This window comes from Acanthaster planci, linkage group LG05 (genome assembly GCF_054643075.1).
Source record: "Acanthaster planci isolate LZ-2023a linkage group LG05, COTS_SCS, whole genome shotgun sequence".
Lineage (NCBI taxonomy): Eukaryota > Metazoa > Echinodermata > Asteroidea > Valvatida > Acanthasteridae > Acanthaster > Acanthaster planci.
Window position 1 is genome coordinate 13,785,305 of NC_141781.1, and position 24,660 is coordinate 13,809,964.

Here is a 24,660-nt window from a genome sequence, read left to right on the forward strand (position 1 = left end):
TTGAGGTCTGGGTGACCCCTGCAATCCCAATGTCAGAGGTCAAACAATTAGTGGTGTTGAGGGAGGACCTATATGAACTTGGCCACAATTGGGGTGAAGGTGATGGGGCCCCACGTGTTCATTTGTTTGTTGTTCTCCTAATGATACATGTAGTTAGCACTGTTAAAGGTGACCCGACTTCATTTTGAACTGTTCGAGTTGGATTTTTGCTGAAGCGTTCAAATGGAAATTTGAAGTTAAAAAAAAAATTCAGATTTCAAAACATTGCTGTGTATTCCAGAATTATCAGTTTCTGGGGTTTGTATACAACTTTACTGACTTTTTACTTTGACACCACCGACAATATTCCAAAATTGATGATGCATGGTTCATGCATTTAGATGAAACCCAAATATGATCTTCAAAAGGGACAAGCTTTAAAATGAGAACATTTTAAAGTGTGTAGAGTACATGTACATGTACATCATACATTGAATCTCACTTTAATAAAGATTTGCCATGTGATTTTGTATGTGTCCCTCCAAGAAAACAAGAGGGAAAAAATAGAGGAACATAGCAAAATGTGTTTGCCATCTGGAGGTTTCTAGGGCAGGGCAGCCAGCCAAGAAACCACTATTCCCAGCCCTTGTTAAAATTGCAATGTTGCAGTCAGTAAAGGAGAACTCTAGACAGAACTCCCATAGCACTTGACCAGAGCAGCATGCGGATTGCAAGGAATGCTATTTATGTGCGACTTTTTGTTATAGGAGATGCCATGTTCTTTTTACTTTTTCTGTTGAGTTGAGGACAAGTTGACATTCTCAAAATTGGTAGTTCTGAAAACGAAGTGGATATTAACCACTAATTTCTGTAATTGAATGCAGTCCAAATCTTCCAGTTTTAGGCGAAAAATTGGTCAGTTATGAACACACTTTCAGATCCCACTTCATGGTCAAAGATGTAGGATTGTGTGGAACAGTGAAAGCAGATAACCTTTGGTGAAAATGTTGATGTACGCATTTTGGTACAAACAAGAGAGAATCAAATATCAAAATTTCATTTCAGTGCTGCCTTTCTATCTTTTCTTAAGTTGGTTTTTCCAGGGAGCAAATGTGGGAAGCACTGAAACATTTGTTAAACCTATTTTAATATTGTGAATGCGGTAACATAAGCTGTAATGAATTTACCATTCCTTGTGGAAAAGAAGTGAAGTATACTAAATATTGCATCTCTGTCATCGGGAGGAAAGTTCAAACCTGGATGGCCTCGCGGAGTAAAGTGTGAGAGGCCTTGGCTGTAAGCTGACACGTTGCATCTTGCTCTCTGCAGTGTAAAAGCCCCGATGCAGCTGGCCTGCTCAGGCCTCACCCGGACAGCTCAGGAATGTCTCTCACATCCCCCAGTTCCATCATCAGGATGATCCCATTCTGACCGCTGAGACAACAATAGGTGACCCCCCCCTCCCTCCCTCCTTTGAAAATTGCATCACTCGCGGAATGATTGTATACACAGCGGAGCCGGGGAATGGCGAGATCATTGAACTCACTGAGACAGGCCTGAGTGTGGGTATCACCGTCTCATTCTCTCACGAAGGAGAATAAGAGATTGGTGTTTTCTGAATGTGATAACCTTAAACCTCCATCCCGGAAGAAGAAAAAAAGTCGACTTTTGAAAATTCATCTTCCTGTTTTTTTTTTTAGATCAGTTTACAGGTTTACAATCTGTGTTGAAAATATCACTTCCCATCTCTGACTGTCTTGCCTGAAGGATCCAGCTCAGCTCTCTCTTTAATTGCATTTTGCTGACTTTTTTCCCTCTAAAATGCAGTTTTGTGTGTCTAATTATGCACACAATTACGAAGTAAAAAAATCTAGGAAAAGTTTAGGACCCTAAGGAAAGCTATTGGCTTTGGATTAGACAATTGAGTTTTGATATATTAGAATGTTGACAGATTGCATGTACTGTCTCTGTTCTTTTCAAGCCACCAGTCAAGATTTCCCTTCCAGAAGTGGCCTGTCACAATGTCATGTTGAACACAGGAGGACACTGGTCACGCTCAGTTATTTGCCAAAAATTGAAACCCATTGCAGAATTTCTATATAGTGTACAGCACCTACACCTGTATATTATTAATAGCATTGCTTAACAGGTTACAAACACAATTACAAGAGGTTAGGATCTTTCCTCTGCCCTTTTTTCATAATTATAAGATATTGTTCCTGGATGAATTAAAGGACAGTTCAACTGTTATAACTGCAAAGCCTAAAGTGGCAACCAAATTAAAATCTGCTGTAAATGATATACACTCCCCTATCATTTCCGACTGCAAGTTGCATCGGAAACTGTATGATATACTCTATTTGTAATTCTGTTTTAGGTGCATTGTATCCATTTATTGGCAACTAAAGAGACTTAAAAATGTACCTCAGTGGTCGAGTAGGAAGGTGTGCACGTTCATGAAATATTTTGCTTTCGCATACCATCTGGGGCCTCCCCGTTACGCCGACTGGCTCGTGCGGCGCATCCGTGCATAAACCACTCTGGGTGTCCTTAAGCCACACTGTTTGATTAACACATGCATTGGACTCCCCGAGTAACCCCAGGGCGATCAGTTCCCGACCCTTCCATCCTGCCTTCACTGCTCCCGACGTGATTAAACATTTCTCATCCCTGTGCGACCTCTACCTGAGAAAACTACCGGGGTGACGGAAGAGAGAATACAAGGGAGCCAAGACTCACACAGAAAAAAGGGAATTGAGGTGAACCACCCTTAGTGACCCATCCAGACAAAATTAGGCCTCTGCGTTAGTTCGTCAACGTCTTATTCTGACAAACCATTTGCTGGAAACTGCAAGGCGCAGGATTCAATGAACTCCCGGGCGTCTGCAGCCTTTTCGAGGCGATTAAATTACAACACCATTTGCATAATCTTCCAGCGACCTCCTTAACCTGTACATTGATGGGAGTAGGCAATGATGAGGAATTGCCTACAAGGAAATTTTGCAAATGATTGAAACATTTTTTCGAGGTTTGTTATTGAGCATTCAGTGGTTCCTTTCAGAATATAGTTTTAAAAGACAAACATGTTAAGTCTTACCACCTTGTACCATTTTCATTTGTTTTTTGCTGTAGAAAAGATGTAATGATTTTTATTAAATTGTATTCATATTTTTTTCCCCTTGGTAAGATCTCATTTCCGTTGTCAAAACAAAAGAGCTGGAGCCCACCCGTGCTGAGGGTGAGGAAGCCTCACCTAATTACCTGTCTTCTTGAATTTCTCCCCGAGCACTTTCGATCGGGTCTGAACAACCTCTGAGAAATGTGCTATTGAACCATTTGACTGGGTTATGCTAAAAGACAGAGACATCAGAAGAATCCATCAAAATGAGAGAATTATCGACAACTATCTCCTTAATTTTTTTTAACTTCCTTCTTTTTTCCCCTCTTTTTGTCATACGTTAGAGCCCAGTTCTCTCCTTACACTGCCTGCAATCGACCTGCAGCACTGGAGAGCAATAACCTCACTGGCAAAAAAAAACAAAAAAGGGTAAACCGTCCACTGGTAACTATCCAACGTCACTGTTGCCATGGTGATTTGGAAAAGCTCAGAGCTTTGCAGTACCAGCAGCCTGTGATTGGGTGGCCAGAGGGATGGATTGTGTGACGGACATGTGGACGTAACACTGTCGCATCTAATTCTCTTGTGGGAAGGCCAGAATTATAAAGGACTAGTATTATTCATTCTTCTTTCTTTATGTTTAATGTACATGTATGTATTTTTCACTTCTCCAACAATTGGTCAATTTGGTCTAGCATGGCCCAGCTGTCTCCGATGTAGGCTTTCCACTTGAATGCCCCAACCGCAGGCTCTTTTTTCCACCATGCTAGAAACTTGACTAACTACAACCCCACCTTGGCCCACCTGACCCCACCAGGTCTTGTTTCATGAATTCCCATGCAAGTAGAGAAGGAAAACTAGACCAGTACACCCTCCCAGACCACACCCTCCCACAAAACAAGAAGAAAATAATCACTTGGAGTGGTTTTAAATGGCATTGAAACACTACCCATTATGATTTTCCATGCCCAGAAACAAGCTACTTTTTGGTTGCTTTTGATACACTTAGTATTGTTTCTTTCTTACTTGATCGTTTTTGTCAATGAAAAGCAACTGTGAAAATTTTTGACTTTTTATTTCAAATGGAATTTAAGACATCAACAAACTACATACAGTAGTGCGGTATGTACATGTAATTGCATAGGAGTATTTATGTACTTCTAATTGTATGAAAGTTGGGACATGAAAGTCGTGAAATATCCATAGTTTAGGAAGCCTTGAAATATAGTGTATGTTTCGAGCTCTGACACTTTTGAGAAGAAAATTTGTTTCGTTTTTTACTAAATAAAGACAAACAAAGACTTTTGTGTATCACAAAATAAGTTGAAACATTTTCCTTGTTTTCCCTTTAAATGAATAGGCCTATTTTAATTTTTCTGGTTTTTAAACTTAAAACACTCAAATATTTAATCTGAATAAATTTAGGTGTTACCTGATAGGACACACTCTCCATTTGTTCCAGGTTCGGCCTTAAGTGCCATGACCTTTGCCAAAAAAATATTTTCTGCAAAATTTAATTCCCCAGTTCACAGCATTCCGTTATGCTACTGTTCAAGTATTTATTGTCGGAGGAACATTATCCCCTCAAAGTCTTGACTCATGTTCTGTCCCCGATTTTTCCCCAATATCTTTTATGGTCAGACTGAATGGTTTCGTAGTTTCAGTCACATTTATCTTGCCAAAGGCTGCATTACAGGGCCTTGCAGAGATACATATTTGGGGGTTATCGTTTTCTCACAATAGCTCCAGATTATGTTTACTGTGTTTGCTACTTTTGTTCCTCCATATATTTGTAAGAGGATTTTAGGTTGGGATCAGGCGACCCAGCGATATTTTGGATGTTGATGGATGACTTTGTGCCTTCACAATGTTCCTGGGGTCTCCAACATTGTTGGAAATGATGTATGTGTTTGGCACAGATACAGAATAAGTTGAGGCTGTGCAGAGTTGCTAACTGGTGACATGTCGGTATGTCAAGACTCCTACCCTGACCCTTGGCCTGAAAATAGGAAAGGGGATGAGAAAAAAAACAAACTCCTGTGAACATTAACCATGAAAGGAATTGTCTGAAATGGGATATTCCATCAGTGTCAAGCATTATGGGATGATGGGAGCTTGACAAAAACAAAGGGGGTTCCCGGGCATTGAAAACACTGTGCTTTGTTGTTTTTCTGCCGTGTAATTTCCCAAGCTCTAGCGCTTATTCCCTGAACAGAGGGTACACATGATATTCAGTGTCTGTAGGCAGCACATCAATGTTCGTTACCAGCAAGAATTGTCACCACCAAGGTACATGTACGTAGCATGTGACAGGAGATTTTTTGCCACCGTCAGCCAATTCTGCTGGCAACTTTACTCAAAATTTCCTGGTTGATGTCAGTTCCAAATGTTATAATTGCACTGATGATGTGTCCAGTTCATAATTACAGTTCTTGCCCATTGCAGCACTTGGTATGCATGTGGGCCAGCATACAGTGCTCAGAGCTACATTAAAATAGGTTTAATAGGAAGCTCCCAACTAGCTTAAACCTCAGTGGGTGGCTGCCATTCATTCTACCCCCATCAGTGTGATCTGCACCACTTCTAGGGCCATTTGCTCCCCCAGAACATACAGTACATGTAGGCCTTCAATTTTATGCAGTCAGATTCCCAGAGGTAGGACAACGGTGACAACAATTTGCTAAGCTAAGTTTAAGGTTGGGGAGTGCTGTAGTTACATTATGTTTTAACTTGAAAATGATTTTCCATGTACTAATACAGCGTGTCCCCCAAAATGGTGCATAGCAAATGCATTGTGTTGTCATTTTTAGACATAAAATGTCAACTGACAGCAAGTATAAAACTTGCATGCATGCATGATGCTTCTTACATCATCTGATTTACTTCTGGTGATCCAGAGATATGCCCCAGTAAACACAAGCCATAACAATTTATTTTGTCTCACTTTCTAGTCTGATCGCTAGACTTAATTGAAATAACAAAATACGCATTTCACCTTTTACAATTTGATTTCTAAGGACACGCTGACAGAGCTGTGCACTGCCATATGCTGAGGAAAAACCGTTTTTACCCGATGAGGATTTAACAAAAGGCCATGCATATGGCGTACCAAGTTGCAATTCCAGTAGCAATAGTCCAGGCTTCAAAAATAGTACTAGCCCAGCGTACAAATTCTAGCTAAAAATGCTCCGGGCAACCTAAACTTGGTTCCTTGGTTGCCCGGTGGGCTAGTGAAAAATTCAGAATAAGCCAACTTGTTAAAACTTAGATCAAGATAAATACATGTATTCAGTATAAATAAATATATCAATTCAAATATCGAAAAGTAAGCAAAAAGGGGCAATTTTTGCCTAACGTAAGCAACGCAAATGAGGGGAAAGATGGAGCAAAGAAGTAATTTTGTTCCCAACTCCGTTATCAGTAAATCAAGCGATATTTAACAAACATACATGCCTCTTTATTTATTCAATCAGCCTTTTATTTTCTGAAATGTCAAATTCTTTATTGGTGAGCTGATAACAAATTTGGGGTTTTCATTTTTTTTATACGGGCTGGTAAAACATCCAGTTAACTAGCCTAGTGGGCCGGCCAGGAAAACAAGTCAGCGCAAGCCCTGGAGTCATATGACTGATACCAGCAGTTATTGGGCAACCAAAGAATCTGGTGCCACAAATTATATGACCAGTTAAACACTTTTCAAATTGTTTTATGATAGAAATTTTACCTATGTTTCATGTGGCAATGCATTTAGTTGACCTGAAAGCAGGTGCTTTCTTCTTCCTCATGTTTAGTTTTCTGAGGAGGTTTTCCTCTGTCATTGGATGTTTCAAATACTATTGATAAAATTTCAAATTAGTCATTTAAACTCTCTGTATGAGCTTCCACACATTTTTTGAGACTCACCTTCATAATCAAACTGAGAATGTAGGGTAAGAAGACTGAACCTGAAAGGAAGAAGTTTCATACTTTACTGTTGGATTTCCCCCTCACATAATCCTTTGAAGTTACACAGTTTTACTGACTGACCAATCATAAACTAATCACTCCTCAAAAAAAATACAAGACTAACACATTCAAGCACCAAGAGGGGTTATTGAGAAAGCTCCACCCACCACAATGACCCATTTAACCCCTCTTAAAAAAATCTACCCCAATCCAACTGGTTGAATCCCCTCTCCTACTCTCCACCAACAAGTTCATTTACCTCTAGCCCATGCACACACTGCTCCCATTGTGCCCTAGTCCGGTTCCCCCAGGCCACATTACTTTTTCTCCACCACGCTCGAGTTCACTTCCATTAAACAGCTCCACATTAAATTCATCCATTCCAGATCCGGTATTGCTACCCGTGGTTGAAGCTCTGATTATCTGGCGTCAATCACATGTTCTTTTAAGCATTCAGCATCACTCCTCAACAGTTGTTTTGGTTATTATTTTCTTACAGGTTAGGGTTTAAGTTTTACTAGAGAAAACGAATGATAATTTTAATTTGAATAACATCATTATTATTAAGCACAGAGGACCCGGATAGCAGAGCCTGATTCTCCAGATAAAACTAAACACATGAACAGTTCATGAATCCTCCTTCATGTATTGACTGCTTAATATGCAGTACTTTTTTGGGGGGAGGGGGGATGTGCTGCAGTTGTACGGTTTGGTGATGTGCCAAAATTGTACCAAAGTTCATGTAATCATAAATTAGTATGTTTACGCATTGAATCATTTTTGTTAAGGAAGTTTGAGCTGTGTTGCCTAGCAACAAAGGCAAGTTAAGGGAACTCATCCACCCTGTTCATTTTACATTTTTGGAGTCTTTTTAAACAACCAGAGGAAGATGAAGTTTGGCCTCAGAAAACAGAGCAAAGTTGCATGGGCTGTTTTCCCAGTTCCTCCATTGTAATAATACTGATCTTCAAAAAGGTGGAAACCAGTCTTTATTAGCTCTTTATTAGAATGATTGGAGAGGGCTCTTTGTTACCTAGGAACAATTCTTCCATGGGATCGTAGACCACGTTGTATTTACTCCTGTGAGGCAAAAACACCAGTGATGTTCAAACTCACCGCATCTTCAATAGGTTCTAACCAGAAGGCAACGATGTCATATCTCTTTATTTTCATTGTGGGGAGTTCTTGTGCATGTATACATTTAGTCTATAAACTTATTCCTCACCTGCTGTATCCAAAACACTTTCCCGTCTGATCATTAATATACATGTACCTGATTTTAATAGTTCATCACAGCCTAAGAGTGAGTGATGAGAGATTTGCCTTAAACTCACTTCATGTTCTCATTTTAGATAGAACGACCTGTGCTACCAGAACAGTCCCTTTAATGGGATCTTCAGATCCCATGACTTAAGGAATTTGCGGGGTTGGGGCTCAGGTTTCATGGTTCAACCTCTGCTCTGCCCTCTTAGCATGGGGGTTATTGCCGGGTTCACCTCTGACCAAGTTCTTCCTATCTCATGTAGTTCAGCCACAGAAACAATTGGATCTCACTCCTCAGTCGGCTAGCTTGGAGGAGATCTCGGATGAAAAGTCTGTGTTAAGGTTTTGCAGGATGAAATCTCTCCCTCCCCCCTTCAGTTCTGCTCAGAGAACTCTCTTGAGTATCTGTGGCATTTTGGCTCTTCTTGGTATGTAGGGCGCCCTCATGTGCTATCCAGAAGTGCCATAAATCAGAATAGCGTGTGGATGAGCAAAAAGCACACATTGGCAGTGTGCAAGTGTTTCTGTTAGTCAGCCTTGAAATCTTTGTTCATTCCTTTACAACATTTGGTCTCTGTTTTGTGTTTAATGTGTTTAAACACCACAGCCATATACTCCTTCCACCTTCAAAACTCTTGGATCCAGCACTGCATGTCACAATGGCAATGCCACCATTGATTCCTTTTAAAGTTCTTTTCTGGTTTGTATTAGTAATTTTTATAACCTACTTGGGGATAGCTTTATATGAATGACTGTTTTGTATATGTAATTTTTTGTTTTATGTCATGTCAGTCGGTGTGGAGAGCCCCTGGACAGAAACTATGTTTCTTTTGGGCAATCCTTCGGGCATCGGCAGACATTTTTCCATTTTCTGTTTTTGGGATTTTTTTTGTTTCGTTTTGTAACTTGTCCTTTCTCCTGAGAAATCAAATAAATAAAATAAAATAAATACCGACCAATGGCTTATTATGTACTTGGGAAATGGCCATGAGGATCACAGGTTGAGCCACAAATTTTGCCAAGAATGATTTTTTTTTCCAGGTTAAGTTCATACATGTACATCAGATGCTAGGTGGCAACTCAAACAGCACCAGAACTGGCAGAAGCTGGTAAAACCTAATACCGTCTGATTGGATCCCAACAAAAGCCTTAACTGACATACCTAATAAGCATCACTGCCTCGTAATCTCACAGTATCAGCGGAAAATTCAGAGCTGATAACGAGTAGAGGCCGTTGGACATAGCACTGAAGGCCCACACTGTGTGGCCCCTCGGTTTGAATTTCAGGCCTGGATAATTGGGCCAGTATAAAGTGTGGGCCTGGTCCAATGTAACGATAACATGCCTTTTGATTATGTGCTTGCTAGAGTGCGGGAATGTCATATATAGAACACACAAGAGGATTGAATGTATGCCTAGACCTCGGTGCAATTGTAATTTAAAACAGCTACCACAACACAATAAAATTCACACCATAAAAACTTGACAAATATAAAAACAGCTACAAGTTCCTTTGTGGGATTGTGAAAAAAGTAACTGATCTACTCTGGAAATAATAACTTAAGACTCACTTAAGTTTGTTTTTTTGTAGAATGTACAGTACCCTTGGCAAGGCAATGGGACTAGATAGGACAAATTTTAGCGTAAGAGCCCTAGGCCCTTGGGGGTGGATTGGAGAAATAAGACTTACTTTGACTCCAAAAAGGGAGTTTTTACCAGAAAATTTCACATTTGTTAGTTCTGTGTACTGTTAACTTTTGAACTTCTTACACGTATGTTTGAACCACTATCCAGCGATGTTAAAGCTGGTGTGGACCAGTCTTAAAGTAGAAACCAACCTAGAGATGGGTTTGTACAGTCTCTGTGAGTCCAGGTAGCAACTGTAAGACTGAGGCACAGCAGAAAAGGTCCCAGAAAAGGTTGTAGAAAAGGGTTCATACAAAACAGGGTGAAGTGGTATGGTCAAATATGTTTCAAATGAGAGATGGCAGCCCAGTAATATGGTGAGAAATCTGATCATCCTTGTCATAGTAGTTTCTTTAATTTTGTGTTTGAGGAGCCACAAAGCACAATGGAATATTGTATGCTGCCCTGTGGTTACCAATTGGAACTTGAACATTTTTTTGCACAGTCAATTTCAGTTTGGGATTTAAAGACAATACTGACCAAGTATGATTGTGTGAGGGCGCTGTTTGTGCACTCCATGAAAGTGACTGTACATGTACATTTACATGTACTTTGTAGTGTGTGCATACAACATTGGTACAAATTGATCAAGAATGAACCAGTATTGCATGTACTGGTATGTTATGGAAGCAACCATAGTGAGTTAAGAATTTGTCCCGAAAAAATTAGCCCAACTCATGGAGACACAAGTTTAAGCTACATGTATAAAAAGGTCCGTCTTTCATTGAGTTTCTTCCCTTCTTGCATCCTGAACTTTCTGTACTTTCTTGAGATTTTGTTGTCACTCTTATAATCAGTTGTATATGTACTGGTGCGTACCAAACTGTTTATGATAGTTTTATTAAAAATCAGATTGTTAGAATTGAATGTGTCATCACCTGTTCATATCTCCTGACTTTTAAATTTTATGTCAGCAATATTCTGTCTTGTTCTGTTCAGTTGCGCCATCTCATCAAACACTGTTATCAGACTTGAAGAGACAGAGAAGATACACGGATGCTTCAAATTACCCAGTGAATATCCATTAATATTATTAATAATAATACAGTGCCTTGGAATGGTTTGCTAGATAGATGGCGCTTTACAAGTGCTTGTTATTAGTGTTATTATTATTATTACCCAGTGAACGTCCATCATTTACAGTTCTACAGTGTTACAAGACAAAAGCAAGGTCGCATACACAAAAAAGTGGTTAATAATGTTCAAGTTGTGTTTTTTTTAATATTGTAAGTTCTCGATGTTATCAGAGTGCCACACAGGTTGACAATTTTAGAGTGATAAGTCACACTGATTTCTTCCCTTGTGCCTTATCTCTACACATGTCAGCAATGTATGGAATTCTAAAAGTCAGGAAATAAGTAGAAAGGTCTGGAATCCAAAATGACAATTTTTTTTGTAAAATTCAAAATCCATGCGTGTCATATGTCAGTGACTTTGAACAATGTTTTCAGTGCCATTTTAATCAGGCTTACATTGTAAAATTGGATGTTATGCAAACATTTTTACTGCTATTTTGTGAGTTTCAAAAGCTTTTTCTCATTTACTGTTGTGCTGATAAAGTTATTCTGTCACTTTAAGACTGTTGGCAGACATTTAAAGAATAATTTTGTTTTTAAGAGAAGTTTCTAGCATTAACAGTCACAAAGTTTCATTTCAAGGGATTATAGCAAGTCACAGATTTTAGCCAACCATGACTTCATGTACATGTTGGAGAGGTTTTTCATTAGGCCTACTAGTAGTAGGCATGGTGACATTTGCTGTGTACATGTGTACACCTTGTCATGTGAACCTGGTACTGATCTCTCTGTGTAATTTTAAAGTTATTAGATCACTGAACACAGGTAATTTTCTGTGTGTTATTTAGGAAGTTGACTTAAAAAAGTTTTGAAATTAGATTGCAGCCAATGTTTGATTCCCGGTCTGGAAAAAATTTGGTTTGGCTTGGTTCTGGAATACTTTGCTTAGGTATTTCTTTACATTTTAACACATTCTCATGAAAAATATCTTCACTTAAAATAGGTTTTATAGGCTAGGAACAGTACCGGTACCTGTCAAATTGGGTCATACTTGAAATTAATCGTGGTTTTACTTTAAAAAGCAAGCCCAGTATGTTTAACCCACAAAGTATTTTTTCATAGAGGAGAGTATGCATTTTGTGATGTTAATTGTCCTAACTCTGAGTAAGTTTTGTATGAAGACTGTTCAAATCAAGTCAACAAATCAAGGTACTTGTACGGGGGTCTGTATTTTAGCTCTGTCTTTCCCTTTCTTAGTAGACCTGAAAATTCCCTCAGATATCCTCTACATAATTCAAAAGTGGTTATAAACTTTAAAGAGCCCCTCGTTATTCAGGCTCCAGATTTTTTTTTTTTACAGAATTTTTTTTCAGTTGAAATTCCATTTGTGAGCCCATTAAGATGCTACATAAGGATTGATCAAAAGCAAGGTTAACTGCAGCAAACAGGGTGAAAAGCAGGTAACTGGCTTCTCATGACAAAGTCATTTTGCCCGGATTTTGACACGCAAGTGCAGGATGACAGGAGACAGTGCTACAAATGAGACATCTATCTACCTTATTGTCACGGGCAGCAGTCATGACTTTGGCTGGGCCCAATTCAGCCATTCCAGTGGAGGTGATTGGGTACTCCCCCGGGGATATAAATTGTGAGACTTTCCAGATGAAATGAGCACCAGGGACGCTGAGTTCTGGTTATTGATTGGGGAGAAGAACAATGGCATATTGTTAAGACTGGGCCATCAATATCAGACCCAATGCCCATGTGTCATTGCCATAGGGTCCGTCTTATTTTTTTTTCTATTAAATGTGACAAGTGATCACTCATTAAGAGCATTGGCATAGATTTGTGTTACTGACTGGTGATGGGAAAATTCCTCAACTTATTTTCTGCTTCTGTGCTTATTCATGTTCTCAGCAAACATCATGATAGACATACCAGTATATGTGGATGTCATGAAAATATTTGGGTGTTGGACTTATTTACACTTGCTCCCATGGTTAAAGTTGGCTTGGGAGATGTACCCTTCCCTGCATCACACCCATAATTCTTGCCTCTGCTTCAGAGACCTGTTTTCTCCTTCACTGTTTCGCTTTTCCTTTTCAAGTCAAGGGCTTTTTTTTTTCAGAAATATGCATTTGTTTTATATTAACGACTACTCACGGAATCAATCAAAATAATGCCAACTTCTCAGAAATGTTAACTTTAGATTGGTCTTTCAGCAAAAAAGTTAGAAACTTTGACTTTGACAACCCTTTTCTGATGAACCTCCAATAGCAGATATCTAACAAAAATTTCATATTACCAGCTTTGAAAATGATTCTGTAACAAATTAATCTTAATTAACCTTGTTTGAGCCATTGTAACCCGTGCATTGAATACTTCAGAGCTGGACACTTTTCTCATTACACAAAAACAATTGCAGAGAAAAAGTAGTTAGAATCAAGGCAAACTAACTTGTTTTGATGTTTGTGGCTGTCTTCGGGGTATAAAAGTTTGTGTTCTACACGCAGTGAACAAGTGGTTGCTGTTTATTATCCTAAAAATTGTCGCTTGTTTACTTCATTTGCAATGAAATATTACACTGAAAATTTGGCTCATTAATTTACCCCATACCTAGGAATGTAATGCACTAAAGTTTTGGACAAATCTATTCCATTCTTCTGAAGCCAAAAAAGGATACATCATAAACACCTGAATCTGAAAACCTGATACAGATTACAAATACAGAACTTGAGCAGTGAGGAGGCCTAATCCCTCTATAGTGATGCTAGGTTTCTTACAAAATGAGAGGAAAGTTTCCATGGGAACTTTGAGTTGATTTTTTCTAGTCTCTACCATGAACTGTTCATTCAGTTCCATTACACTTGATTTTCCCAGACTCTGTTGAAGTGTTATTTCAGCATCATTGCAGCAAGGGTGAGCTGTTTGGTCCGGAGGCTATACCAGAGCCATAACCACTAGCAACCAGTAGGCTGCCCCCGTGCAGACAGACAGCTGCACGTGCAGCCGATTGTGGAAGGCCTTGCTCAATGTAGGCACTGATGTGTTTTGTTGCAGGAAGCATGGCTTAATGCATGATAGGCTGAGCAGTGGAACGTGAAGGAATTAGATTCTTAACAAGTCAAAACATGATTTGCTGTGAATACCAAAATCACTTTAACCCTGAAAACAATACTGCTTCATAATTCTTACAGCTTCAAGTATGACACATTCATTGGTCTCTCTTTCGTAATTCTATTGTCCTAAGTTTTCTGCACTGTGGATGTTGTGGTTTGCTCAGTCATTGATTTGTTGATTGCTTTATAGGCTTATTAACTGTTATTGGTCATCTTAATTAATTTTCTTCCAGTCTCACTCATCAACTGACTGTTCCAGTTGAAAATTAGGAAGAGGTTTTTCATGTAACATAACATGATAGGCAAAGGCAATTCAGGAAGCACACTATGTCCATAATGCTGCATGCACCGTACGCACATGCATTTTCAAATTTGTGTATTTCTGTTTGTAGGTTGAGAGACTTCAAAGGCGCGCACGTTTCCGTGCGTGTCTTTGCACATATATATTCTTGAGCAGTTTGTCACACTGCTGTCAGTTGGCAGTGTACAGAATCAGAATTCAAAATTAGGCCCCTTGTACTTTTGAAAATTTTATTAGACACTCAAATCTTCTTTGTGTTGAGTGACTAGGGCCATGGCTGTCCAACAATGGTTCAGGGCTTTCTTGTGCAAAGTGTTGATAGCTCACTTTTAATAGGGAAGTGAAATCATAATGTGGGACGGTTTCGTCAAACTCTCATTCAAGTTCATTTAAGGGAGGTGTGGCTGTTCTGTGTTTCATTTGATCGGAATATTTTCACAGATGTCTGTCGGTGAAGGAAAAGTCACCAGTGAAGGCTCAGCATAAATGAAGGTGTCTTCTTGGGAATGTTTGGCCAGCAAAAAAGGGGACTATCTGCCGCTGAGGTGTCAAAATCAGCCAAGGCGAGCACAGCCTTATTAAAGTCTCATCAGTTTGCGCCGGTGGTTGTTATCACCTGTGCCAAAAGCCCCTTTGCTGGAGCGTGGCGAGGGTACGTCCCTGCTTTTACAGACGGCATCAGCATGCGGCCAGTGGATTCTGCAGTTATTTTCAGAAGTATTACCTCAATTTAACAAAAAAAGGAGGTCAGCTTCCACAGGTTCCCACGGCCCAAAATCGTTGGTGTGTTAAGTGTGTGGTTGAACCACAACCAGTGTGTATACAAGCCTGTTGAGACCCATTCCTGTTCCCGCATTTAATTTTTCTCCACAGTAGCTCATAGTGGCTGGCATGTGCCTCTAATTACACAGTGGTTGTGTGGTTTTGATCCCCCCCCCCTCTTTTTTAGTGTGAACCAAGTAGCACGTGCACCTTGAAAAAAAAATAAGGAAACCCTCAGACCCAAATAATCATTGTGGAGGAATGAGACTGCAATTAAAATGCCGTTATTGGGAGGGAACAAGCGTTGCTGCTGAATTGGGCATGGAGGACTGTGGGAAAGCCCTTGAAAAACAAGGTGCAAGGGGCTGGAAATAATTGGCCGGGTGTCTGTGGCCTGGTTTGGGATGAAGGCCTTCAGATGCAGTAAATCCGAAACCCACCTCTTCACAGTGAGAGTGGAACTGGATGAAAGAAACAAAGTGTGAATTTCCTTCTCTCACCGTTCCCTGCTTTCACCATTGTATAGTTTCTAAATGGGCCTGTATGTGGCTATAATGTTTCATTAGGTAGCAGTAGCAGGCATTTTAAGAACTTTTTTTCAGACCTAGTGCAGCTCATATGTTGTATATGTTGTAGCTTAATACTTCCAAAATTTGTATGAATTACTGAATTCTTATAGTTTAACATTGTTTCAGAATACATTTTTGTTTAATAACTTGCAAGAAGATACTGACATTGCAGAAGGCATTACCTTTGGAGGTTAAGTTTTTTTTATGATTTTACCACTTAATACATTTTTTGAAGTCATACCTGAGACTGAAGATGCTCATTTTTTCTTTTCTTTTTTTCCCTTTTTTCTCTCAGGAATCTTGCTGAGAGGGGGGTGTAGTGAGTGAAATTGAAATAGCCAAAGGTATCTCATCCGTGTTCAAAGTCTCTCCAATCCCCCACCAGCCCCCCTCGCAACCCCCCAAACATTTCCCTTCCTGTCACCACAATCAATCTACCGGGTATATCTACCCAAGCACACAGGTTCAATGTCTCTTCGTTCAGTCTTCCTCCCTTCACTTGTTTGCTCCAGTCTCTCCCCCCTCCCCTTTTCAGCCTTCTTTTCCATCTTCATCATCATAGTCGTCCTCTCCCCCCTTCCCTCTCCACCCCCTGGGGACCACCCAGGGTGTTGAGACAAACTGAATTGGCAAATGTGTGGCCACGGGGTGGCGTGAGTCGACTCTGCTGTAGCCTGATGTGGTGAAAGTGTAAGCCAGGATGATTATTAACAAACCATGAGGGCTTAACCCTGGGCACAACATGCTTGTGCAGTGGGACATTATTTTCTTTGCTAAAGTGCCCACTGATTTTATTTTAATCTCTGAATCAACAAGCTAGCATCTTAGTTTTACATCAAAATTTGAAGGCTTTTCTACTTGCTGCATATTTTTGTGCATTGTTGGTGTGAATGTGTCACATATTCAACCAATTTCCTGTCACAGTTAGCTTATGCAGCGTTTAAATGACTATCTCTACCAGTTATAATTCAGGCAAGTCCATGTCTGTGATAAGAAAGCTGAGCTGAGGAATTTATGAGAAGAGTGATCTCAGATCTTCAATGATTTCAAGAAATCTTTGAACCCAAGCTACGCAAATAAACAAAAGAACTACCTCATTTTGTGTGAAATGACTTTATCCCTTCTGTTCAGCTGACAGTCTTTTCTGAACTGAACATTCCCACAAAGGAAGGAAAATGTAAATTGGTTCAACTGAGCATTCGGAAATTGCACATGCACATTGAACAGAAGTATGTCAGAAACACTAGATCACAGGTTTGTTTGCACAAGCCTGGTAAGAGCGGCTGAGTAATAAATGACCTTATTCTGCCAAAAGGTTATCCAAACTAATAAGAATATTTCCACAAGTGACATCCGCCTTTGCCAGGCCGAGGTTCTGCGTTGGAATATTCCCGAGTGGGTTCGCATCCAACTGTCTCGCAGAAACTGGACAGTAGAGGGGTTGACATTAGTCTGGTTACCTGTGAAACCAACCCTGGGGAAAAGCTTGTCAGCCAGAGTGTTGTGTTTGAGTGTTGAGGCCCATGGGAAACTTTTAAGGGTAGGTAACAGTCTATGCTTATAAGCCTAATTTTTTTTTAGTTCCGCAACACTCAAAGTTTCTGAAATATTCTCTTTCATTTGAAAAGAAAAGAAAGTGCATCAAACCTGCTCAATTGGTGTTAACTTTCAGCATTGTTAATAGTATAGACAGTAGTGGAACTGATTGTGTGCCACCGACTTAATGGCATTTGGATGGTATTTATTTTTGGTTGTAACAAGGTGACTTCAGTGAAAAAGGCAAGATAGGTCATTCCAGCCAAACACTGACTCTTGAGAATCATTTGATCAACATGTGCAAGATGTTTCTTACTGCTATCTCTTAATTTGCAACCCCCTCAAGACCAAAGAGTGACATTTGCGACAAGAACAGGCTGTGTGTAATGTTCATGTTGACTTCAAAGCTCGGTCTGCTGCCCCTACAAGTGTTTTAACAAAACAAGTGGGAGATTGTAGGAGTAAACACTATCACCTTCAGAGACTCAGGGAAAGCTTGACAGTGAAACCCATCATCAGCCACCCTGTCATGCAGATTACCAGGTCATGTTTATCTATCCTCTGGTGTAAACTAAAATTCTTATCTTTTTTTCATACCAGTATCACACAACAAAACTGTACCCCACAAGGCCAGTTTTTACCTTGTGGGGTACCAAAACAAGAATTTCATGAAACTGATATTTGGAAATAACTCAAAACGGGAAATTTTTGATGGCTAAAAATCCATAGCAAATTGAAGTGTTTTATATGAGGGACATACGGTCGAAATTTCAACCCAGGAAAGTGAATTTGGTTAAAATTGGAGTGATTTGAAATTTTGTGCATGTTGAGTTTGTTTCTGCATTCAATGGGGACCCTGAACAATAGCGGACAATAAGGTCCCCGATTGACAGAGGGTCCCCGATTGACAACTGTGTACAAAACATATGGGTGGTCGTCTGAAAAAGTTAAAGTACAAACAAAAGAGGAACAATAGGGGGTCCCCAGTTGCAGGCAAATACACACTGGTGTGTGTATGTTCATGTCCATCTGTGAAGGGCAAATTTATAAATACAACAGTTAATTCTTTCTTGCAGATGACCTTCTTCAGTCCCATATCTTAATGGTGGATTAGCTTCATTTTTTTCTTCTAAAGTTAATGAGCAGCTGCAGAGTTAGGCATATTTTATTATCAGTCCCTTTGTGAAGCCAGGATGGGTCCAAGTTAGGCAGAATCAACCACTCCATACAGTTAAATTCCCTTAAGCACAATTATTTTGACAGTAGGTGTTAGAGTTTTGCCTCATGGTCATCAGGGGTCAGTCACCTTGTTTCCATCTGAACACCCCCCCCTTCCTCTTCCCTCCCTCCAGCCATCAAATCACTCTGTCTGTATAGCTACAGCTCCTGATTGTGTTTCTGTTGATTCAGACCTTCATGCTGCGTCACACAGAGGATTGCTGTGTGATGTTGAACTGCTTTTCCACTGGTCACTCAACTGCAGTCGCTGTGTTGATGTCAGTATTGCCCGAAGACTGATCCCATATCAAGTCGCATCCATTCAGGGTTGCGTATGTACATGTACAGGCAGTACTGGTGATCAGGGCCGCAGAGCTCACGGATGGGGAATAGAAGTGCAAGCAGGCAATGTAACAACCACTTTAGACCGTCAGATAAGACACCTGACCCTAGGGACTGTGGACTTGGCCAGTAATAGGGGTTTGGGTGTACCTGAAAGAGGGTTACTTGTTTAGCCAGTAACAATATCAATGGTCATTGAACTTGACCTGCAGTTGTGGGTGGTCAATTAGTGTGACACCTTTTTATTCTTGCATGCCAAATTGACCACAGACCCAAATAAGGGGTCAGTGTTCTGTCACTCTGTTGTTACAGTGAAATCTGATAGCCTGAATTACAGCTGGGTTATTTTTGAAGCACTACAAGGGCCTAGCTCACAGGTAAAACAAAGAGCCATATCAAAAACCCGCATTCGTGTCTCGTTCATGGTATTCATTGTAGTGTGCCAGTATATGTCAACTAAACTCAAGCCATGTCGGTCAATTTTGTGTCCATAAACATCCAAAACAGTCAAGCAGTTCCTTCTGGCCAGAAGTCTGTCACACAGCCTGCATTAAAACCACACTTCAAGTTACTCTAGTAATTGCAAATGTTTTTGAATTCACTGAAGGAATGCACAAGAACAAGACAAGGTATTGTGTCCCTTGCACAAATAAAAGATGCACAAATTATAAATCTAAAGAATCATAAATCTAAATTCTGTCCACTGAATCGACCCCTTATGTACATGTACATTACCCTTCCAAATATGTAGAACTTCATGGATCACAGCATCTGTGGTCACGGGTAATTTTTTAGCAAACATATTCATCTTGTTAATGAGGGCCTGATGTCATACCTCATGATCACTCACCTTAACAAGCACTGAAGTCAGATCCAGGAGCTATGTCATAAGACTTTATGGAGAGAAGGCAAAATTGGTGACTGACAAATGGCTGGAAAAATTTACATTATAGGAAGGTGTTCAGACCTTTCCCATCAAAGATATCATCACCCTTTTCACAAAGAGACAAAAGTCTCAAGGGAGAGTAAAAACTAGGTTTTGAGAAAATCACATTTGAAGTTGGTCTCTTTTCAAATGCTTATTTCCCCAGTATCTAGCATTCCTTTTACTTAACCAATACTACTTCATGAAAGAAAGAATCTTGAAAGACAAACTGCAAAATGCTATTTTGGAAATCAATTGAAATTTTCCAAACAAACTCTTGCCTACTTATGACAGTGTTAAAGTTTGTTAATTTTGTCTCTTTGTGAAAACCGCACTCACAGTACACGCTTTTACCATAGCACAGGCCAGATGCAAAATTGTTAACTTTTTATATATTCTCAGAGTCAATATTGTCTCCTTGTGAAAATGGCAAAACAAGTTTTGCCCATGGTTTTGCCCTTAATTGCTAATTTCCCTTCATATGGAAGACAAGTTGTCTCTTCATGAAAATGAAAAATGTGGTTTAGTTGAGCTTTGCCCTATAAGGGGATAATTGTGATTTAGCTGATTTCAGTAGATTTATTATTAAACAAATGATTTCACAAAGTTATAGGAATCACATAGCCTAGTTTATTTTGCAAAAAAAAAAAATCTTGATTTGGGGCCGCTTCCTCTCTTCGTGGAAATGTTGATGATATGCTAACATGAAGTTCTCAACTCCTCCAAAAAAAATAGCAGAAAGCAAGAGGTGAATCAAACCTGTAGTTGGTACATCAGAATATTGTGTCTGCAAATGTGAATACCCACACCTGTCCACACATGTGTACCAAAAAGAGGATAGCACTATCCCTTTCTGTGTGTGGTGTGCTATTTCATTCCTCTGTTCACTCTGTGGGTTGGTAATCCCATCTCCATCTCCTATGTGTTTTCAAAGTGAGCCTGCCCAAGGAGAACAGCTTGCCAGAGATGCACATCACCTTGCCCCTGTAACAGCTCCCAACCCCAAACAAGCTTGTAACCAATCTGTCAGTAACTCCTTTAAGTGTAACTGTATAGCCTCTCAGGTAATTTATAGTGGTGCTAATTGGTGATCAGTCAGAACATTGACCTCAGAGAAGGGGTCACCTGTAAGTACCAGATTAAGGGGGTTTAGTCTCTGTTCCAGTCTATCTTTTGCCTGTGTAGTTCTCAGCTACAGTTTGAGGATGTTTCCTGTCTTGGTGTTTTGAGGGGGACTTTGCTTTATACCTGGTTGAATGTCAGCATTGAAAACAGGGAAGTATTAGCTAACTGCTTGAAGCAAGATTATAAAGATGAGCTTGGCAAGTGGCATAACGATGTCAGCTGTATTAGATTAGAGATAAGAAAAGAAGGCCCTTTTATTACCAATTTAGCCCATGCAGCTCTATGCTGTCTTTCTTTTGACAGCAATTGTCTAGAAAGTATGAATGGTAAAGGATTTTTTCATTTATTGATTTTTTGGAAATGTTCTAAAACTTCAAATATTTTTAATTTCTTGGGAGGATAATACAAGTTTTTTGCCTAGATTTTAGTGGTGTTTGTTTACCATGTCTGTATGTTGAGACAGACATAGGTTAATTTCTGTTGAAGTCAGTTTACTGCTTGTGAAGATCGTATAAACCAGCATGTTCACTTTAGCCCTTAGATCAGACCTGGATCTTCCTGGTAAGAAATATTTTGGATTGTCTTCCTTTTACTCTTTGCCTAAGCTGAGGTTCGCTGAAACCCACAGAGGGATGGGTCTTATGGTTCTACTTGACACCATGGAGCGCGTGTGATTTGTATGTGGCCAGGGGCCGCAATTACATGCTTTGCAGCAGAGGGTAATAACTCAGCACCGATGATTGGTAATTTTCCTGTGGGGGAAATGCACTCCGCAGGTAATAGTGATTATTTCAAAATGTCATAGTCTGGCCCAATTGAATCCAGGCGAGTCCAGGTTTTCCTGATGTTATTTCCCCAACTCACAAGAACATGTAGGCCTCTAGGATTTAAGATGGTGCGGGTTCTTGATGGGGTGAGAGAGGCAGTGTTGACGGAAGCCAATTTATATTTTCCGCGGTCTGGATTATTTAAGGATGGGGTTCGAATCCTGTTAGGGTACCACAGTGTTGGTGCCCTTGGGACAGGTGCTTGGTGCCTCACTTGCCCTGCCCACTCCCAGTAGTATTGTGAATGCCTGTAAAGGCAGAGGCTTTTCCTTAATGTATGGGCTGAGTAAGGTCTAGACTGCCCAGTTGCAGGTAGACTGCCTAATTCGTAACCTCAGGGAGGCCATGCAGTGTGAACCACAAATGAATTGAGTGCTTGCCTGTTTATTTCAGTGTTGCACAAAGTTCTAAGGCCTGTTACATGCTTGGAATACTGAGGGCCTGAATTCTACGTCAAAGTTGTAGTAATCAGAAGTTCTTCTTTTTCTTAAATATGAGTCAGAGCCCATCACCAAACAAATGCCCCTAAATGGTTTAAGTTAGTTTTAAGAATGTTATACAAGCATCCAAGTGAATGAGTATTTATCGTAACTGCATGCTGTTTGACCAATTTGAACCGTACTTTTGATGTGTGAAATAGCTTTATGTTGGCAAATATAATGTAGTCACTGTATTTGTACATGTAATGCATGGTTTGTCCTTTTCATAGGTAAAGTTTGGGCAAACAGTTTATATACACTTTGTAGAAAACAGTTTTCCTCAATTTGTCACTCTTTGAAATAGTTTGGCCAACCTTTTCTGTACGAGGTCAAACAAATTGTATCTCAGCTTAATGTTCATAGTGTATACTTTGACTGAAAATACTCAGAGACATTAATTATGGTTCAAAATATTAATATTTCTGAAAAATCATTTTGTGAAAATTTACATCTACCCCCTTATTGTCGTTCAAAAACACTTCAGAAAGTGGTCCACAGCGATTATGGAATGTGACCAAAAAATAGAAAGTGGCACTAAATATTAGGGCTGGAGTATGGAAAATTTTGATTATTTTGAAATATAAACATGAATCATACAGGCCTATATGGCTGGGGGTGTTGTCATTTGATGCTTATACCATGTACATTAAGTACAGACCCATCTTGTCTGTCCTAAAAAAAAAGTTGGTAAGAATGAGTGAAGCTTTGAAATATGAGAAAAACTGGGTTTTTTTTCTACCAGGTGTATGTGCGGTAGGCCCTAAACCTTTGGCCCAGACTGTACATTACATGTACATGTACATCCCTTACCGTTTATTTCAAATTTGCCGTTGTCTCTTAGATCTGTTTTGGAGCCACGAAATGGAAATTAGTGAGCCTGATTTCACCTCCCTCCCTCCCCCCCCCCTGACAATCTTAATCACTTAAATTTGATTACATGGGGATGGGCGTCTTAAGAAGTTCTTATCAAGAAGACCTTGTCCTGTGTCTTCCCTGCTAATACCTGGCTCTTTGAAACAGGTCATTAGTGTCAGCTAAAACTAGCATAGGCTGAACTGATGTGAGGAACCTCCCACCTAGGCAACACACATAGGGCACGGAATGCTCAGAGAGATTTTTCTGTTCGGTGACCAGAAGTTCTTCTTGAAGCTGGCAAAATTTGTGGCATGAAATTTCCACAATTTCTGGAGACGTGCGTGGCCTTGGGAAGAAAGTCAAAGAAAAACATAAACCAGGAGTTTGGAAGAAATGTTTGCCATATTCCCTAGTCGTTCATCAATTTGCTGGCTGAAGAAAATCCGCAGCATGACTACCAGATGTATTTTTTATGAAGTGTAAAATTGCCTCGTGCCTGGGGTTTTTTGGGGGGGTGGGGATCTGGGTTCCAAGGGAAATCTGGAAGACCTTGGTCGTGATTGCCCCATTCTCTGTTGTCATTGCCGCCTTCAGATCGATCAGTGGCAAGCAAACTGCAGGAACATTAGGGCAAGAGTGACTGGAATGGTTCAAGACTCTCTTTCTCTGTCTTCAGTTTTTTGGGGCCGAGTGATTTATCATCGCAAGTGGTTACTTTGGACTTGGCCTCCAGAGGGAAGAGATCTCTGAATGTATTTCGCCCCTGGACATGACTTTGGAGTGCAGAAGGCGACTGGGGAAAGTGCAGACAAGCAACTGAGAAGGTGGTAAAAAGTACAGGACTGTGGCTCTCTAGGTGTCCCCAGTGTGTCTGTTAGGGTACCCCTTCATATAGTGTGTTTAAAAATTAGGCTTAGGTGTCATTTGCCAGAAGGAATCATGATAGCAAGCAACTTCTGTTATAAAAAGTCACCCTTTCAGATCCTTCAAAAGCTACCAAATTTAGATTTTTGTTGAGAATCTTTCAAGATTGGGAACGTTGAACTCAGGTGCTCAAATTATATATGAGGCTTCATGGTACTGGAAACTTCAGGCCCAAAGAATGTGTCATGGGTTACCAGCACAGTGGGGGATTTAGGGGAACTGAGAAGGTGTTTTTTTTTGGGGGGGTTGTTTATTTGTTGGGTTGTTTGTTTTTTGAGCATTTCCACATAGTAGTGGTTTGTTGGAAGTTGTTTCCTTCTTCTGGAGATTTGTTTTTTAATGCCCTCATCACCACAATATTGTGATTGGCTTAAATGTTTTTGTAAAGTACGACATTCCAAGAAGACATTCCTGAGCATAAATTTCAATTTTTTTGGGTTTTTTTTCAGAAGGAATTTCATATAAACCTTGTTATTATTTCTGTAAAAATCCCTCACTAATTTTGAACTTAAAAGAATAGGCTTGCTTATCTCTTTAAGAAAATTTTGAGTTAGAAGCTGCTAAATCAGGGTCACCTTGAATCTGAAGCATTATGTGTGCCAATGCCATAAGGGATCACTGACACCTCCAATAACCCCAGAGTTGTCAGGGGGGAAAGGATGCTTTGTGTA

At 40.0% G+C, this 24,660-nt stretch overlaps 1 protein-coding gene and 1 long non-coding RNA gene across 2 annotated transcripts in view; one reads left to right on the forward strand and one right to left on the reverse strand.

Moving 5' to 3' along the window:
- Window positions 1–24,660, forward strand: part of LOC110987310 (uncharacterized) — an 85,736-nt gene that overhangs the window by 29,453 nt on the left and 31,623 nt on the right. The gene's annotated exons all lie outside the window — the stretch shown is intronic.
- LOC110987313 (uncharacterized) lies at window positions 4,317–7,659 on the reverse strand. Its single transcript, XR_002599245.2, has 3 exons — window positions 7,302–7,659; window positions 7,001–7,041; window positions 4,317–5,096 (listed from the first exon to the last, which is right to left on the reverse strand). It is a non-coding gene; the product is annotated as an uncharacterized LOC110987313 (long non-coding RNA).